Source organism: Jaculus jaculus, chromosome 1 (assembly GCF_020740685.1).
Source record: "Jaculus jaculus isolate mJacJac1 chromosome 1, mJacJac1.mat.Y.cur, whole genome shotgun sequence".
NCBI lineage: Eukaryota > Metazoa > Chordata > Mammalia > Rodentia > Dipodidae > Jaculus > Jaculus jaculus.
In genome coordinates, this window is record NC_059102.1 from 76,069,306 (window position 1) to 76,076,503 (window position 7,198).

A 7,198-nucleotide genomic window follows, 5' to 3' on the forward strand; every position below is an offset into this window, starting at 1 on the left:
GAGATCAGACTTATAAAAACCTACCTTTATCAAACTTCAGATAGAAGCTAACACTTGTATGCTGGCCTCTCAAACACTGAGAGTGCAAATTTGCTACAGCCACCAATGTCTACCCCTCCAGGGCCAAATTTCTACACCTATATTCAGCTTTGTAACTAATGTTACCATTATTGAAATATGAATGTGTCTGACTGGAATATTTGTGTCCTATAACTGTACCTTAGCTAAGAGGAGATGCTTGGAATGATTTACCTGGATTTTATCAAGATTTTTTTTTTAAATTTTATTTATTCTCAATCAGGTATGTCAGCATCATGGGCAGATTCAGGTTAGGAACCACAGATAAATGAGACCATGTGACAATTATCTTTCTGCAATTGGGTGAATTCAGTGAGAATGATCTGTTCCAAGTTTGACCATTTTTCTTCAAGTTTCATTGTGTCATTTTTCCTTAAAGTGAAGAGAAAGAGAGAGAGAGAGAGAGAGAGAGAGAGAGAGAGAGAGAGAGAGAGAGAATGGGCATGCTAGGGTCTAAAGCTGCTGCAAATGAACTCTAGATGCATGTGCCACTATGTGCATCTTGCTTTACATGGGTACTGGGGAATCAAGCCTGGTTCCTTAGGCTTTGCAGGCCTTAACTGCTGAGCCATTTCACCAGCTGTAGCGATAATTTTGATAGGAGTAAAAAATTGAAATGCAGGGACTGGAGAGATGGATTAGTGGCTCAGACATTTGCCTGCAAAGCCAAAGGACCTTGGTTCAATTCCCCTGGACCCATTTAAGCCATATGCACAAAGTGGTGCATGCATCTGGAGTTTGTTTGCAGTGGCTGGAGGCCCTGGTGCACCCATTCTCTCTCTCTATCTCCTTTCTCAAGTAAATAAATAAAATGTTAAAAAAATGCAAAAGATACTGCAAAACAAGAAGATATAATGCTGAATATAAAAAATATATTCTGGGGCTGGAGGGATGGCTTAGCAGTTAAGGCATTTGCCTGCAAAGCCAAAGGAGCCTGGTTCAATTCCCCAGGACCAACATTAGCCAGATGCACAAGGGGGCACACATATCTGGAGTTCGTTTGCAGTGGCTAGAGGCCCTGGTGAGCCCATTCTCTCTCTCTCTCTCTCTCTCTCTCTCTCTCTCTCTCTCTCTCTCTCTTTCTCTTTCTCTCTCTCTCTCCCTCTTCCTCTGTCAAATAAATAAATATATATATAAATATATTCTGACATGTGCATGCATGATTTCTTGATTTCTTCTGGGCAGACATAGACTGTGTCTTTGTGTTCTGACATGTGTGCATGACTTCTGGAAATACACAAGCAAATGTTTATCAACTCAGGATAGGACAACAGTGATACTCCAAATAAACAAATCCATCCAAGTCCAGCTTTTGAAGCAATTACTTTATTATGCTTACTTACAGGGCATGGATAAAAAGGTACTCATAGGAATATGAGTGAGTCCGAAGTATCTACATCCTCAAAGCTTCATATGTGGAGTGATCTCTTCAGCCAACCTTTTACCTACTATGTACTCTAACATTTATCCTTGAGAATATAAGTATCTGGGGCAAAATTATGGGCAGCTAGTAGGTATTGGGAGAATGGGGAAGCACCCATGGGGAGGCTAGAATCTCAAGTGAGGGTTTTCTACCCATCCTCAACCTTTCCCAAGAGAGTAATAATCTGGTAAGGATCTCATGCATGTGGTCACATCCACTATGATTAAGATGGTAAAAAAAAAAAATGCTCAGCACTGAAGCAGACCAAAAATGAACCCAACATGGCTCAGGGAAATTTTGCGGAAGAGGGGGCAGAAAGAATGTCAGAGTCACATGTTGGGTCATGATTTGCAGAGACATTTAGCATACCAATAACCTGGACTAACCCCACAGTGCACGACCCATTAACATCAACAAGGAGGGTCTAATGGGAGGGGGTAGATCATAGATGAGCCTAAACAATGGTACCAAACTGCCTGTATTTGATGCAAAGAAAACTAATAAATCAAATTTAAAAAAAAAATGCTATGATATGCCCCAAAGACAGTGTTCTATAACACAAGTATATAATGGCTTTTAGTTCAAAGTCTTTCAGAAATTATTTATTTACTTATTTATTTAGTGGAAGGGGGTGCCACAGCATTCCGGTGAAGGTCAGAGAACAACTTCAAGGTGTTTGTGTTCTACCTTGTTTGAGACAGGGTCCCTTACCTTGGGGTCTTTTAACATGTGATGCACCACTTTGCATCTGGTTTTTGTGAGTGTTGAGAAATTGAACCAAGGAAAGGATTGTTTGCAAACAAGTGCATTTAACCATTGATCCATCTCCACAGCCTTTTATTTGTAAAAGTCCATTACATCAGCCAGGCGTGGTGGTGCATGTCTTTAATCCCAGCACTTGGGAGGCAGAGGGAAGAGGATCACTGTGAATTCAAGGCTACCCTGAGACTACAGAGTGAATTCCAGGTCAGCCTGAGCTAGAGTGAGACCCTACCTCAAAAACAAAACAAAACAAAACAAAAAGTCCATTACATCAACCAAGTAGTACAAATACTAAACTCTTCCCGCCTTTCTGGGGCAAGCTCTATCCTTGACCACCATGTCTTCTCCCAAGTTCTCTCAGCATGGCTCTAAAACCACTTCAGTGACATCACCCTACAAGATTTTCTTCAGCAGCATTCATGAATATTTATTTTTCTCATACTAAAAAAAATAGTCTGAAATTGGGGATACAGCTCACTTGTTATAGTATTTGCTAAGCATGCACAAAGCCCTGGGTTTGACCTCAGCCCCACATAAACTAGGTATGGTGGTGCATACCTGCAATCTCAGCACTTACAAAGTGGAGGCCAGATAATCAGGTGTTCAAGATCTTAAGCTGCATATTATGTTTGAGGCAAGTCTCAAGTAAACAAAATAAAGAACAGAAATACACAATCCAATTCTCATGCGTGTTTCTTCTGTTCTCCAGGCACTGCTCCCTGATCACTGCAGCCAGATGAAGTTACCCATCTTTGTGCTTGCCATGTGTTCCTTTCATTCTCTCCTTAAATCACTTCAGTCATACTTTGGTCACCAACAATCTACAGAAATTCTCTTCTTGAGTTCACAAAAATTTCCCAGTATTAAATCCAATTAATGGTAAATTTTTGGTCCTTGTGATACTTGAACTGTTTGAAGTAGTCAACAAATCACTCCTTCCCCCTTCAACAATATGTTAATTTAGTCTCAATGCTATTACATTCTTCTGGGTTCTTGGAGTTTCTTTTCTGTCTAGAACATTAAAATTTATAGAATATATTGGGATAAAAATGACCTACAAAGTGAAGGCTCTAAATTTATAGTTCCACAATGTTATCTTATAAATGAAACACCCATTTGTCTGATGGTCTGATGATATTTCTCCTAAAAGTCCAATGGTATTTGAATGTATATAACTAAAACCAACTCTTGATTTCTTTATAATTCTTTCTATGCTTTCAAGGGTCAAACATTTCCTTAGATCAAAATCCTCAGCAAAAATCTTGGCTGTTTGTTGACACCCTATAACCAATCCATTAGCAATAGATGTTGTGTCTCCTATGAATCATATATCTAGAGTGCAGTCATTTCTTATGAACTCCACAACCACCTCAAAGTCCCAAACATCACTGGTGTCTATGATGATTAGTACAATAGTATCTTCCCATCATGATCCTATCCTAGCATTACTTGCCTATTTCATATAGAGCACTGACAGTGATCTTTTGAAAATATGATGATTTTGTTTCTGGAAATAGTCTTTACTATATTTATGATAATCATCATCTTGGGAATATATGCTAGGTGGTAAAACTTTTGATCCTCTCAGATATCATCTCCTAACATTTCTTCTGTCACACTCCCTTTTTTACTTTCAGCACTTGAGCAGTTAAGGCAGGAGTATTTCCATGAGTTCAAGGCCAGCTTGGATTACATAGAAATTACCTGCCTTAGTTACAGGGTAAGACCCTATCTCAAAATACCACCAACAAAATGGAAGATGAAAACATTCACCTCCAAAATATGTTTTGGCAATGAGTATTTAGAATAGTGAAAACACAGCACATGGATTTTGGTTGTTGGGTCTCAATAAAACCAGAACCTAAACACATGCACACACACACACACACAGAGAGATTGGTATATACTTCTTTTTTTTTTTTAAATTTTTAATTTATTTATTTGAGAGTGACAGACACAGAGAGAAAGACAGATAGAGGGAGAGAGAGAGAATGGGCACGCCAGGGCTTCCAGCGTCTGCAAACGAACTCCAGACGCGTGCGCCCCCTTGTGCATCTGGCTAACGTGGGGCCTGGGGCACCGAGCCTCAAACCAGGGTCCTTAGGCTTCACAGGCAAGCGCTTAACCGCTAAGCCATCTCTCCAGCCCGGATTGGTATATACTTCTGTGTGTTCCAAAATTTCAACATATGTCCTCAGCTTTAAAGGATCAGTTAATATTTGCCTGCCTCCTTGGAAGAGTGAAAATGTGGGAAAATAGTCTAAATATGTCTCACAGATGAAAATAATTGCCCCATTTTATTTGGTGTTTATTTTGTTCAGACACTAGGCTAAATATTTTTATGTGTAAGTCTACCTCAACAGCACTAATTCTACAAGTGATGCTATGATTGCCTCCAAGTACTCTAGATACAGAGTGATTGACAAAGAGCTGAACATGGAGGCCAGTAGAGGAAATGCGATTTAATTGCACTTCCCAACCCTCAATAATTCTCTCACATCAGGCCTGCCCAAGGCAACAGAAAGGAGATGGGGGAGCAGCCTGGAATCCTCAGCAATCTGCAGGGCCTTACCCTCATTCAGTGGGTTGGCGGTATTGAGAAAGTGCAGACGACCTGAGAAGTGAGAGAAGTCCTGTCACTATATCACATGGAAAGTGAAAGGAAGGTAGAAAGCTTCCATGCAAGCTCGTCCCATGCCCCAACTTCTTCTGTGGCATACTGGGTGAGGAAGGCAGGAATCCAGAACCCAGAATACATACTGATTTTCACTTTGAGATCTATGGAAAAGAATATCTCCTATATTGTAAGGGGAAAATAATGTTTGCCAATGAGGATTTTAGCCAAATAAATTCTTGAAAATTTTTTCAGAATTTCATATTCCTTTTAAAGTGTGTGTGTGTGTGTGTGTGTGTGTGTGTGGATATACTAGGGTATCTTGTTACTTAACCAAATACCAGATGTTTGCATCACTTTTTGGATCTGGCTTTACAAGGAACTGAACCCTTTCATGTAGGCTTTACAAGCAAGCACCTTTAAGCACTTCTTTCTGATTCTTCTTGTGGTGAGAAAACGGCAGAGACGTAAAGAGTTACCAGTTTATTATGCCGCAGTCTTATAACATCTGTCATATTTAATGGTCTACATAAAAGAGATTTGATTGGAAAATCTCAAATTGACAAACTTTTTTATGTTTCAAAGAAACTTTTCCATACAAAGATATAGGAATAAGAAAAAGTATCACCTTAAATAACCACATAGAACTATCTTAATTATAAGAATAGAGTTAGGGTAATCCCCCTTTAAATTAAGGTTTTGGTTCCCCACCCTTGTCAACTTCACTATATATTTGTAACTTGGTTTCTAGGCCAGGAAACTGTAGCAAACAACAGATGAGAGAGAAGTACCTTTACTCATTGTGTCCATAGTCAAGAATAATGATGACTGTACTCTTTGTCCTCAGTGGAAGCCCCTTGATAAATGTCAATGAAGCAATTTTTTTTCCTTTCCAGGGAGGAGGTGATATTGTGAACCTGCCACTGTGATCATTAATACTTAATAAGACCTTCCCTTCCTTTATCAAGAACAGCCCTGGGGACCATTCACAAGGATTTGTAATGGAGAATGAAATTAACCTTTTGTAGTGACGCTCACAAGTCTATTTGAGAATTCATTACACAGGGACGGGTTAGAAAAGGGGTCCCTATAATCTCTTTGGCAAACAAAGTAGTTTAATTCAATATTTGAGGTGTTAGCATATTTTTTTTCACAGTTGTAGCTTAGTTGAATTTGCTCCTTTTCCAAATGCTACCTGAACAGGAATAGCTGTGGGTCTACAACTGGTCTGTATTGACTAGTCTCAATGTACAAGCCAAGTTGAAGGGCACTAGTGAGTGTTTGGGTAAGGCATTAGGTGCCATGGGGAGTGTGTAAATGAGAAATACGTGGCAGGAATGCTCCTGCTCTATGACACATATAGAAACATCAATACCATGAAACAACCATCCCTAATATGTCACTGGAATATAGAAATATCAAATAATGTAGAAAGAGTGGAAATGTTTCTTAAGTCTGTATAAGCTTGCAGAAACTTAAACTCTGTCATTGGCATGGCAAATATACTCTTCTTCAGATTATCTAATTCAGCCATGACACCAATCAGTCTTGGGAATGAAGGAAGGAAAAAAATAATTTTAGCAATTATATAGGACTTTATGGCATAATAGTAGTGTGACTAACTCCAGAAAATTTGCAGATATCAAGTGTCTCTCTTTCCCTGTACTCTCACTATATGACACTATTGCCACCCAAATCTTACAAATGCTGGCAGGGCAGGGGGAGGGCAGTGCTCAGGTTGTTTAGCTTACACATTAGAAAATTAGACATACTAAGACTCAGAAGTATAGGCAGTCCTATTTGTCTTTTATGTTGCTCTTTACCTTGATATTTAAAAGAATCTACATATGGAGAAGTAAAAGACATTTAACATAAACTGAAAATCTTGCTTTCGTTTTTTTCTAGGAAAAAAAAAAAAAAGGATCCAGAAAGAGTAGCTGTTCTTACCAGTGTTGGAAATTTGTCTTCAGTTACCTAGAGATTAATCCTATTTTATTTTATTGAACAAACATAAAATCTCTCACTAAGCTTTTCACTTTTTTTTTTTTTTTTTTTTTTTTTTTTTTTTTTGGTTTTTCAAGGTAGCATCTCTGGTCCAGGCTGACCTGGAATTAACTATGTAATCTCAGGGTGGCCTCAACTCTCAGCGATCCTCTTACCTCTGCCTCACAAGTGCTGGGATTAAAGGCATGAGCCACTACCCCCGGCAAGCTTTTCACTTTTAAAAGAGCCACATATCTTTTAAAAATTATTTATTTATTTATTTATTTAAGAGAAAAAGATGGCTCAGGGAAATTTTGCAGAAGAGGGGGCAGAAAGAA